Genomic DNA, 12,396 nt, shown 5'->3' on the forward strand with positions numbered 1-12,396 from the left:
TGTGGTGGTCACGCTTTGAAGTGAAGAGTTCCCTGGTCCTCGTGTCCAGGCCTTGCTCTTATTAGCTGTGTGGCCTTGAGCATGTGAGTTTCACCTCTCTGAATGTCAATTTCTTTATCTGTAAAATAGGGATGATGAAAATAATAGCTTCGTGTTAATAAGCATTCTGAAACGTCTGAATGAAGGAATTGAAGAAGCAATGGAAATTCACCGGTACACTCACGGATCAAATGTGGACCACTACTCTCCATTAAGAAAAAAGTCAACGGAAAACTGTCACATTGATAAGAATGTTGCCAGAAACCTGGGCACGTTGGGAGGGAAGGAATTTATCGCTTCTGAAACAGTAGCCAGTCATCGTGTACTTCACACTTCGAAGAGCAAAAAGCTTGCAGTGGTTCCATTTACACCCAGAGGCTCAGGGGAGAATGATAAGGATCCGAAGGAGATAATTTCCAAACTGCCGCTGTTTCCTTTGTCTCTGCCTATATTGATATTGTCGCGTCCATTAAGATGGGAGAGCAGCTTCTTGAATCTCAAATATGCACTGAGCACAGGCAGGGAAGAGAGTGAGGGACTTAAAAAGGACAGTTTAGAATTACAGTCAGATAATTATATTCTCTCGTAATTCAGACAGCGATTTGCTTGACAGTGGTTCAGCCCAGTCTGGCACCTCCTGGCAACGTGGAGCTGGAAAAAGTTTCAAATCGCAGAACAAATAATAATAACCACCACCAGCAGCAGAGGAAGGTACTTGGCAAAGCTTCAGGGCAGCATTTTCCCGCTTGTTACTACATTTGATTGTTACAAGAATCCTGCCGGAGAAGCAGAGGAATCAAGGGCAGCTCTAGCTTTCCAGGTGCTCAGGTCAAAAACCTGGGCATCCTTTTTTTTTTTTTTTTTTTCACAAAGCCCACATCCAACCCACCAGCAAATTCTATTGGCTGTTGCATCAAAGTCTGCACAGAATCTGACCACTTCTCTACCACCACTGCCTCCCTACTCTGGGCATCCTCATCTCTTGCCTGGACCTTCCAGCTGTCTTCCTGTTTATGCCTTGGACCCACAATAGTCACTTCTTAACCCACTGGTCTCTCTGGAGTCCTTTAAAGACACGAGGCAGATGCTGTCACTTCTTCCCTCAAAACCCTCTATGAACGTCCCATCTCATGTGAGTTGAACATCGAAATCACTAGAAGGTTCTATACATTCTGTCACTGTCTCCACCTCAGCCACACTGGCCTGCTTGCTGTTCCAAAAACAGTCTCAGGGTCTGTTTCTTTCCTCTTTTCTTTTTCTGTAGTATTGCATCTCTAGCATCTAGAACTCTACTCAGTATTTGTCTAATGTAACGATTTCTTAAAATGAGCTCTGGGTTCTTCCCTGGCCATCCAGTGGTTACGACTTTGCCTTCCAATGCAGGGAGTATGGGTTCAATCCCTGGTCTGGGAGCTAAGCTTCCACATGCCTCAAGGCCAAAAATTCAAAACACAAGGCAGAAGTAATATTGTAACAAATTCAATAAAGACTTTTTAAATGGTCCACATTGAAGAAAAAAAAAACTTAAAAAAAAACAAGTTCTGAAGTCAGACCACATGGGTTTGCATTTCAGATCCATTACTTACTCACTGTGTGGCCCTGATTGGTCTCCTCATCTGTAAAATGGGCATCAGAGAGGTACCTTTGTCATGAGCTGAGTCATATTCCAAAAGATATTTCCGAGTCCTAGCCCCTGGCACCCACGAATATATGAAAATAGTCTTTGAAGATACGAATGATATCATCCTGGATTTAGGGTGCATCCTAAATCCAATGGTTGGCATCCTTGAGAGGAAGGAAAGTAGGATGTGAGGCCCAGGGGAGAGAGTTGTGGGGGCTGAGGAATGCTGGGAGCCATCAACAGCTGGAGGAGGTAAAGATGGATTCTCCCCACCTCCCTCCAGGGGAGCACAGCCCAGCCAACGGTGCGCCTGCTACGGCGGCTTCCCTGGGGGCTCAGTGGCAAAGAATCCACCTGCCAATGCAGGAGACACAGGTTCGATACCTGATCCAGGAGGCCCGCATGCTGAGGAGCAACTAAGCTCATGCATCACACCTACTGAGCCTGAGCTCTGGAGACCCCGTAGCCAAGACTACTGAAGACTCTGTGCCCTGGAGCCGTGGTCTGCAACAGGAGAAGCCCCCACTGTGAGAAGCCTGCACATCTCAGCTAGAGAGTAGCCCCCACCCGCTGCAACTCGAGAAAAGCCTGAGCAGCAAGGAAGACCCAGCACAGCCGAAAATAAATATAAACGTTTTTTAATAAAAAATCAGCCAGCTAGATTTCAGATTTCTGGTCTCTGTAACTTTGAGACAATAAACTTGGGCTGATTTGTTACATCAGCTCCAGGAAACTAATACAATAGGGTCATTGAAAGGCAGTAATGATCTTATCTATATAAAGAGCGGTGTGGTGAAGTAGCTCTGTGAGTGTCAGCGATGAGTATTAGCCTTATTTTACAGACAACGGAACCAAAGTGCTGACAAAATAAATGACTTATCCAAGAGCTCACTGCTGCTGTGTGCTGGGTCAGGGGTCAGAATTCAGGTTCTGCTGGGTTGTCTGTCATTGTGTTGCAGATGACCTCTGGCTACTGGTAATCCCAATGAAGTCTCTCTCTTTCTTTAGTTTTTTAAAATGATTTTATTTATTATTTTTGACCGCACTGGGTCTTCATGGCTGTGCAGGCTTTTCTAGTTGTGATGGGAGGGCTTCTCACTGCGGTGGCTTCTCTTGTTGCAGAGCACAGGCCCTAGGGCATGCTGGCTCAGTAGTTGCGGCGCACGGGCTCAGTAGTTTTGGCTCCCGGGGTTTAGAGCTCAGGCTCAGTACTTGGGGCACACGGGCTTAGTTGCCCTGAGACATGTGGAATCTTCAGGGATCAAACTCATGTCTCCTGCCTCAGCAGGTGGATTCTTTACCACTGAGCCCCAGTGAAGTCTCCTCCAGCTCCTAATAGTCTATGAATTGGCCAGATGCTTGCCAACAAAGGGATCTGTCTTTTTTCCTCAGTCAACCAGCACTCCCCAAAGAGGCTCTGCATTGCTAAAGTATATCCAGACGTGAAACAGGGCACGCCCTGGCAACCTCACAGTTTGCCCATAGAGACCAGAAGGAGCAGAGCATTTAGCCAATCAGACTTGCCTGGTAGGGTCTCCAGCTCCGCATGACCACGTGAGCCTGCAGGCTGGTAGCTTCACAAAACTCCCCACACATGGGCTCGGTAAATATGCCTGGATGTCATCTGGAGATGGGATTCTGGCCAGGAGTCAGGGGCTTCAAGAAGCATGGTTTCTAGGGGCTTCCCTACTGGTCCAGTGGCTAAGACCTGGCCTTCCAGTGCTCAGGGCATGGGTTCCATTCCTGGTCCTGGTCCAGGAATTAAGATTCCACATGCTGCAAGCCCAAAAACAACAAAAAGAAGCAATACTGTAACAAATTCAATAAAGACTTAAAAGAAGCACAGTTTCTAAACCTCACTGCTGCTGCTACTGTGGCTAAGTCACTTCAGTCATGTCCAACTCTGTGCGACGCCATAGACGGCAGCCCACCAGGCTCCCCTGTCCCTGGGATTCTCCAGGCAAGAACACTGGAGTGGGTTGCCATTTCCTTCCCCCAAATAGCTGAATGAGTCCTCCCCATCATGGTTTCCAATAGAAATTTTCCCTGAAAAATCAACCAGCCTGAAGTCACTGCCAAGGACTTGCGATTCCTGGACCAGTAGATGGAGAGGGAGGTAGAGGAATGAAGGGGGATTTCAAATGAAACCATTCCCTCCGCCCACTTGGCCGGCACCGGATCCCGGGAAGGGATGTTGAATTTCCTCAAGACGCACTGTCTTCGTTCAGAGCGTGCTGAGAACAGAGGGTCTAGCAGAGGGGAGGGCCCCAGCAGGAATGAATGCAGGGCAATGCTCCCCACCTCCCACCTGGTCACTGTCACTCAGACAGTGCTCCCCCTCCTCCTTCGTGAGACCTGGGATGGACGGGGGACTTCACTGAGCTCTGGCGGCTAACAATATAGCCAGCAAACTACCTTTGCAAGAGAAGTGCACCTCGTTAGGGAGGAGGCAAACAAGGAAATCTAGGAAAGAGTTACAGATACACTGAGAATTATTGCAGATTAGATATCTCTGAGGAAATCTATAATCAGTTCCTACTTTTTTTTTTTTTTTTTGCTGTACCACGCAGCTTGTGGCATCGTAGTTCCTCAACCAGGGATCAAACCTGGGCCCTGGCAGTAAAAGTGCCAAGTCCTAACCACTGGACCATCAGGGAATACCCATCAATTCCTACTTTCATTCCACAAATACTCCCTGCATTCCTCCTATGGGAGAAGCAATCTAGACCCTAAGAAGGCCATGATGATACCTGCAGCAGAGCCCCATCAAATGGAAAAAAGAACCCGTCAACAAATGCTTAAAGTGGATGTGACTTATGGTCAAAGTTGGAAGGGAAGAAGCTTCCGAGCAGAACTACCTCAGCAGCTGTTTGAACAGAGCATGAGTTTTAGCATCAGTTCAGCCCGGGTTTCAGCCTCTGGCTGCATCACCTATGAGCTTTGGAAACCCGTACAAGCCTCTCCACTTTGCAGCCTTCGTTTCTTCACCTGTAATACAGCATGGCTACCATCTCTGGGGCTGTAGAGAGGATGGTTTGCGATAACATATAATGTTGCTCAGACAGCGGCACATGGTAGAGATGCAACAAAAATCTGTTCTTTCCATTGGAGGGGATCCAGAAAAGGCTTTCTAAAGAAGGAGCCATTTAGGCAGGATCCGAAGGAGGAGTACGCGCCTTGCCAGGTAGAGTGGGATGCTTTTCGAGGATGCTTTCCACAATATTGTGATTTCTGCCCAACTTTTCAGGAACCCATATGCCCACTGACTGACAGTAATTTTACAAAGCCAGACGTGTCTGTATTCTTTCGTGATCCAAAAAGAAAAACTCTTTTTATTTTTTGGTGCTTAACGGTTGTTTTGTGGTAGTTACAAAACGTCCTCTAACTGCCAGCTACGCATCCGCCAAAAATATCACCGGGGGCATTATATGTGCCAAGAAACTAAAAGGAAGGCAGGAACTGGTTTCCTTCCATTAAAGCGGAGCGAAGTCTTGCAGGTGGAAAACTAGCACTGAGGCTGAAGAAGAGGTACCTGAGCTGACAGCTGCGCGCTGGGGTCCCCTGCCACCCGCATGGACGGCTGTGCACGAAGGCGCTGGTGCTTTGCGGACTGCGCTGGGCCGCAAGGACCCATTAGTATCCGAGCTGCCCGTGAGCTTCCATTTCTCATGCACTTGAAACTCTGACAAGGCGGGGAAAGAAAGAAGAGAAAGCTCTCTCCCGGGGTTCGGGGCTGGGATCAGGGAAGCAACCTCGGTGGTGCCTCGGGCATGGCAATCCCAGGTGTCGGCTGTGGGCACTGCCGCAGGGAGGCCAGAGGGAAGCGCGGTCCACGGTGACAATGAGCGGATCTGCTCATTCGTGTTTGTGCGTGCGCAAAGCGCGCATGCGCGCACGCAGTCTCCCCCGCCCTCCACGGCGCTTTCCACTGCCGGGCTGTCTTCTTCCAGAGTGAGCGCTGGAAACTCATCTCACCTTTAGTCGGTGGGGAGCATCAGAGAAGGAGACGGTGCCTGTCTGCCTGTCCTCCCAGATCTCAGACTGGTCTCACTCTGCCTGGACTGCCCTCCCCCATCTCCTTTCCTGAACTTAAGGCTCAGTTCAGATGCCGCCGCCTGGTGAACTGGACCATAAGAGCCAGAGAATAGGCATGATATGCTCTTATTCACCGTCTGTCCCTGGTGCTCAGCGCAGCTCCTGATGAATGGTAGGTGCTCAGTAAAACTCATGTCAACTGAGTGACATGCCCAGTCTTCTCCAGTTCCTTTGTCCCGGTAAGGGTGGAACTTCTAATTTCTCAGCCCCATGTTTCATATCACATAATTGTTTCCATGCCTGTCTTCTCATCTAAACTAGGGACTCTTAACCGAGGGTCCACAGGCAAGTTTCAGGGGAGTTCAGACACCCTGAAATGTACACAGAATGTGTGTGTGTGGGGGGGGGGCGCGTGCACGCACGCATGCACCTAGGTTCATCTTTTTCTGGAGGGAAGGTCCCAGCTCTGACCAGGGTCTCATGATTAGAATAAGGTTGGGAAACTAGACTAGTCTGCAGAGGCCTGGGCTATGCCCACTCTGAGGCCAGGGTCCTGGCTAGCACAATGCCTGATACACAGCAGGTGATCAGGATGTGTTCACTGAATGAGTGAGTGAGAGAACGGTCTTAAGCCCTGACTCGGGCCCCCACCATCACCAGATCCCCAGACATGGATTCCTCCAGTCACACCACTGCCAACATACCCACCCATCAACTGATGGATGATAACTGCATCACAGCAAGTCAGAGCAGGCCACGTGTCGCTGAGCCTCGGTTCCCTCACCGGTGAAACTGGACATACGTCTTGCTCTGCCTACGGTCCTAAATGGTCATCATGATCAAAGGAAATAACAGGTTCTTTCACCCACATTCAAGAAATCCTTATTGAGCCCCCTCTGCACCAGACTCTGGAGGTGTGTAGAGAAATGAGATATACAACCCGCCCTCAACGAGTTCATAATCTAATGGGGGAGACAGACAAGTGACCAGTTTCAACATGATGTGGAAAGTGCGACAGCACTGGAGGAAAGCCCGCAGGCTGCCAACCTGAAAAGTTAAAACATGGAGACCTCTCAGGGACTTCCCTAGCAGTCCAGTGGTTAAGACTCCATGCTTCCACTGCAGGTGCCACAGGTTCAATCCCTAGTCAAGGAATTAATATCCAGCGCACCACATGGCCAAAAAATTTTCTTAGAAATGGAGACAGCTCAGAGGAGAAACAGATCTGAAGGATGAATAAATGTTAGCTAGAGAAGGGGAGATAAAGGGCATTCTAGGAAGGGGAAACAGCCTGTGCGAAGGCCAGGAGACAAGAATACGGCACCTTTCTGGGGCTCCCAGCTTGCTCAGCACACAGTAGGAGAGTCAGAGAGACGGGCTGGAGGCATGATCAAGGACTGGATCACACAGGGATGCCAAAATTGAGCTTTTTCCAGAAAACAGTGGGGAGGGCTTTTGAGTCAAGGCATTGAAAAATGCAGATTTGTATTTTAGAAAGCTGACTCTTGGCTACAAGATAGAGAGTTCATTGGAAAAGCAAGATGGAGAGGACCAAGACCAGTCAGGAGCAAATGGGAGCCATCCGGGGAAGAGATGAGGGTGGCGTGGGGACTAGGGGGCAGAATGGAGTCCGCAGACAGCAGATCAGTGGCAGCAACCGGACCTGATGAATTAATGAGAACGTGTTTATAGATCAAAAGGGCTGCTTCTTCAATATAGTAGAGCTTCCTCGTTCTATATGTGGGAGCCACGTGAAGTCATTTCAACCTGCCACAGACTCCACAAGGCTAGGCTTTCTAGTTTCAAAAGAAAGGGAAGGGCCTTTTCTTTCTATCTGTGAATTCTTTTATCTCTATGGTCATACAGAGGCAAAACCACTTAGTAACAGTCAAGAGGAAAGGAGTGCTTTTGAAAATAAAGTGACCTTAACTCAGGACAGTGTTGGGAAATTGGGGGACCTAAAAGATGCACAGAAATTGCTTTTTGCCAGCAGCTTGGAAGAAGTGCCTAGAAATGCCCCCTAAATGGATCAGGAGGTAAAAACCATTTCAGCCCAGATCAGACCATGGGTTAAAAATGATGCAAAAGATCAGTGTCAGAGAGAAAGAATTTGAGAAAGAAAAATGCCTAATCAGTATCAATTTAATAGGCCACTTAAACAGCAAAAGAAGAAATGTTGATGTTCTATGGTGGCGATTTTATAATCATTGGAGTACTTAGCTTCATGTAAGCCATCTCATATCCATTAGAAATAAGAGGAATTTTATTCATTGGAAAGAACTCTTCAATTTACAGCATCTTAATTGCTCAGGGTTTTAAATTCTGATAAAGGAAGCTCATTTTTTGTAAAATTTCCTTTTTAATTAAAAAAATTTGATTTATTTATTTTGGGCTCCACTGGGTCTTCGTGGCTTTGCACAGGCTTTCTCTAGCTGCAGCGAGCAGGGACTACTGCCTAATTGTGGCGCATGCGCTTCTCATTGCTGTGGCTTCAGAGCACAGGCTCTAGGGAATGCGGGCTTCAATAGTGCTGGCTCACAGACTCAGTTGCCTCACTGCATGTGGAATCTTCCTGGACCAGGAATTGAACCTGTGTTCCCTGCATTGGCAGGTGGATTCTTAACAACTGGACCACCAGGGAGATTCAAAAGCTCCATTTTTTGTGGCTGTGGGGGAGTCAGGCAGAGGGGAGAATTTGTTCATTATGATAAAGACATTGGGTCTGGTATGCAGCTTGGTGGCTGCATCGGGAAGAATAGACTGGATTATGGTTGGTAGGAAACAACCCCCAAATCTTGGTGGCTTGACGCAATGTAATCTGGTTTCTGGCTCAAGTTTTGTGTCCAGCGTGGCTCCACAGCAGGTCACTCAGGGATCCAGGCTCCATCTCCATGTGACCAAAAGTCACATTGCAGGGGCGTGCAGCCCTACCCTACCACATGCCTGGGAGGAGAAGACTGTCTGTGAAGAGTCCCGCTGACTGCACAGCGGCACAAACGAGCCCTTTACACCCCAACTAAGACAGGAGCACCTCAAGGGCAGGGCCCAGCTTATGAATCTTGGTCCCACCAAGACAGCGCCTCTTCCAGAGTCCATGATGGTGAATTTTTGACAAATGTATGAAGGGATGCATTGACACATGGATCTGATTTTCGGAACTTGTTGAGCTTTTCTAAATGTGTAGGTCCTGGGAAGTCTGCCTAAATTCTTTCACCCAATTTTCCTTCAAAATTTTCTGAGTCCCCAGAGGGGAACACATCTGGTTTCCTGAAGCCTGCAGAGTGGACTCCCGAGACAAGGGAAGGACTCATGAAGTCTCTGTTTCCACCAGGCTAATGGAGCAGCTGGCCTGTCAGTGGTTTCATCACCAGGTTGTCTGGGACTCAGGAATTAGCCATCAAAGGCCAAGAGGAAGGAAAAAGAGTAGCACAGATAATGTCTTTATTTAGTGTTAGGCATGGTGCTGCCAGCTTTGCTGAGCTTTTCTCCTTTAAGCCTCACAGCCTCCCTGGAAGGAAGATGGTATGCTTCCCCTCCCCCACCCCATTTTCCCAATGAGAAAACTGATACTCGAGAAAACTAAGGCATTTGCCCAAGATCTCATGGCTAAGTGGCTTAGAACCCAGGTCTGCCCTGCTCTAAGCCAGGGCTTTGAACCACTAGGCTGACATCTGTCTTCTACAACCAGCTCACACACAAGCTCCAGAGCATTTTTTTCCTCTGAATTTCCAGCCATGTGTTGACAGGAAAAAAATAAAAATAATAAGGATTGAAATTTGAGAATTATGTCTTATCCGAGGCATTACTGAGTTGAATGTACTCAGTTGGGAGAGCCTCTGAAAGTACTGAAACATGATATGGAGTACGCGGTGGGACTTCCAGATCTGGAGTCCTGAGAAGACATTTGAACTCGAGATAGGAATGTGCTAGGCAACACAAACCATGGCTTCAGTGGAATTTCCTAGGTAGGAAAAAAGATGTTATAGCTTTTACTGGCTGTTAGAGAGAACCAGCAGCAGAATAAAATGAAAAACTTGGGATTTTCCAATCCTGGCACCATCTTGCTGCCCCTCGGGCTCAGAGATGATGCATCAAACCATACCTGTGTGTTAAGACTTGATGCCTTCCTGGGCATTTATGGAGCCAGAGCTAGCCTTGACTCTTGGGTATGTTGGTTGGGACCTATAAAGTCACATATCTGAAGTCCTGTGGAGTGGAAGAGGGAAAACCCAGAAACCCAGATCAAGTGGCTGGTGCTCCAGGTGTTGGGCTCATCACCAACAACTCCCAGGTGGTCAGGGCTATGCAGAGTGGGATGGATTGCCTTAGGAAGTAGAGGGCTCCCCATTGCAGTGAAAGTGGGGTAAATATTTGACACCAACATTATAGAAAGGTATATGATGATTGAGTCATCTGATCTTGAGTCCATTATGATCTGTGAGATCTTTGAATTCTTTCAAGCGGGAAATTCTTCAGCTCTTCTGTTGGGTTCCTGGCTGTTTTTTGTGTTTGTTTTTTGAGAGGTGGGGATACAGGAAACACAGGGCCTCTTGTAATGTGTTTGTGAGAGCTACGCAAACATGCGGACAATTGCCTTGGTGGAAGCTGCATGACAGGAGACAGACAGTGCTGCAAAAACAAAGTCTTAAACGGCTGAGGTCCCTTTCCCTCCTGTCTGCATTTCGAGAGCTGTCCTAAAGGACTTTCAGTTGTTAGATTTTTCCTACTTGTGCCTTTAATTTTGTTGACCTTATGCTCCCCCATCTCCTAGTCAAATAGTAGTCTGCTTTTCAAATGACAGTGGGAAGCCATTTCCTACTTGTAGGTAATTTAGAGATGAATCTTTTTATGACAGAAGCAACCTCCAATGGGTTCCAGCTATCTAGACTTCTGCATACTGAGTCTTCTAAATCAGGGTCCTGCCATTTGGCTCACCCATTTCCTCTGTTACATTTAAATCACTCAGTCATTTCTATGAAAAAAATTTTCAGGTGAATAAAACTAGAGGAAGAATTTACCAGAAGGATGTCTTGGCTACACTTGGTCCTCTTGGAAGGGCTCCAGCATTACCACGTAATGACTGTGCGTGTTTCCAGCACCCCTGGGAGTACGGTCTTCTTTGTCAGTTCCATATTATTAGCTTCCAGAAAGCTCTCTCTCCTCCATTGCCTTCCTAGCACAGGACAAGCTTGGCTCTGAAGTGGATTGACTCATCTTTGGGGTCTTGTGCATTTTCTGGTAGAAAAGGGCACCAAGAGGTCCACTCAAGCCTGCAGAGCTTATTCTTTCTGCACATGCTGTTATGTATTATTATGCTTCAGTGGTATCCAGGAACCTTCTTTCTGAGTGTGTGAAAAGACACACACTTGGGACACACCACGGGTTCTCTGACCCCAGGGCTTCCTGGGATCATCTCCATCAGCCGGAGGAGCACAAGAGACACTTGGGTTCCCTAACTTAAGTCTGGGTGGCGTTTTGGAAAGAGAAGAGCTTTGAAGGCAGACAGGCTTGGCTTCAAAGCCCAGCTCCCCTGCTTACTAGCTGTGTTATTCTGGGTCCATTATGTAACCTCCTGAGCCTCTGGTTTCTTATTTATGATAATAATAGTTAACTTTGAGTGAGGGTTCGCTGTCTGCAAGGCCCTAAGCTAAGTGGTTTATATGCCTTGTCTAATTGAATCTTTACAGCAGATCTTAGAGTGATGTAAAGCATCTTTCTCCATTTCATTGCTTCAATCAAACTGTCTCAGCAGACTGTGGGAGAGGATTTGGAAGGAAGAGACACAGCAGAAGCTGATGATCCCCTGGAGGTGGGGGGTGGGAGCTGGATGTGGGTGGTCGATACAGAACCACCATCTTTGAGGATGGAAGACACCACCTTTACCGCTGGCCAAGGCTGGGTGAGGGGCCCACCTCTATTCTCCCACCACCCCCTCTCTCCTTGCCTATTGCCATATCCATCCCTTCCACCCAACCAGACTGTGAGTCCCTTCAAGGCAGGGACTCTTTCTTATCTCTGAGTCCTCAGAACCTCCTGCAGTACCTGGCAGGTATCTGATGCTCAGTGAAGGAAGTTGAACAGAGGAATAAATAAAGGAATGAATCAGTCCATTTAGCTAGGAATACCTCTGACCTAAGTCACTAAGATTCCAGTCCCCGCCCAGCCTTACCCTAGATAAGTAACTGCTGCTCTCTGCACCTCAGTTTCTTCTGTGAAATGAGGGAATTAGAAAGGATAAGGTCTCAAGGTCCTCAGAGCTTGGCAACTTGGTAACATCTACAACAGCTAATCAGTACTGAGGGCTTCCCAGCTGGCTCAGTGGTCAAATCCACCTGCCAATGCAGGAGACACAGGAGACACCCATTCAATCCCTGGGTCGGGAAGATTCCCAGAGAAGGAAATGGCAACCCACTCCAGTATTTCTGCCTGGAAAATCCCGTGGACAGAGGAGCCTCATGGGCTCCAGTCCACGGGGTCGCAAAGAGTCGGACAGGACTAGGAACAAGGCACAGACAGACAGACGAAGCAGTTTAAGAGCCTGCAGGTTCCAGGAAGTCTCCCTCTTTGAACAGTAGATAGCACAAGCTTGACCCAGGGAGGATGGAGAAGGATTCAGATGACCCACCCACTCAATGGGAAATATCATTTCCAGCGGGCACTTACATTGTGTCTCTAGTGTAGACAGCCCTGCTCAGCACTAT

At 47.9% G+C, this 12,396-nt stretch overlaps 1 protein-coding gene and 1 non-coding gene across 3 annotated transcripts in view; one reads left to right on the forward strand and one right to left on the reverse strand.

Annotated features, from left to right (window-relative positions):
- The window catches only part of ASIC2 (acid sensing ion channel subunit 2), a 1,229,563-nt gene that overhangs the window by 1,064,499 nt on the left and 152,668 nt on the right, over nt 1-12,396 (forward strand). The gene's annotated exons all lie outside the window — the stretch shown is intronic.
- On the reverse strand, nt 4,246-4,317 carry TRNAK-UUU (transfer RNA lysine (anticodon UUU)). The gene has a single exon. It is a non-coding gene; the product is annotated as a tRNA-Lys (tRNA).

The sequence above is a fragment of the Ovis canadensis genome, chromosome 11, assembly GCF_042477335.2.
Source record: "Ovis canadensis isolate MfBH-ARS-UI-01 breed Bighorn chromosome 11, ARS-UI_OviCan_v2, whole genome shotgun sequence".
Taxonomy (NCBI): Eukaryota; Metazoa; Chordata; class Mammalia; order Artiodactyla; family Bovidae; genus Ovis; species Ovis canadensis.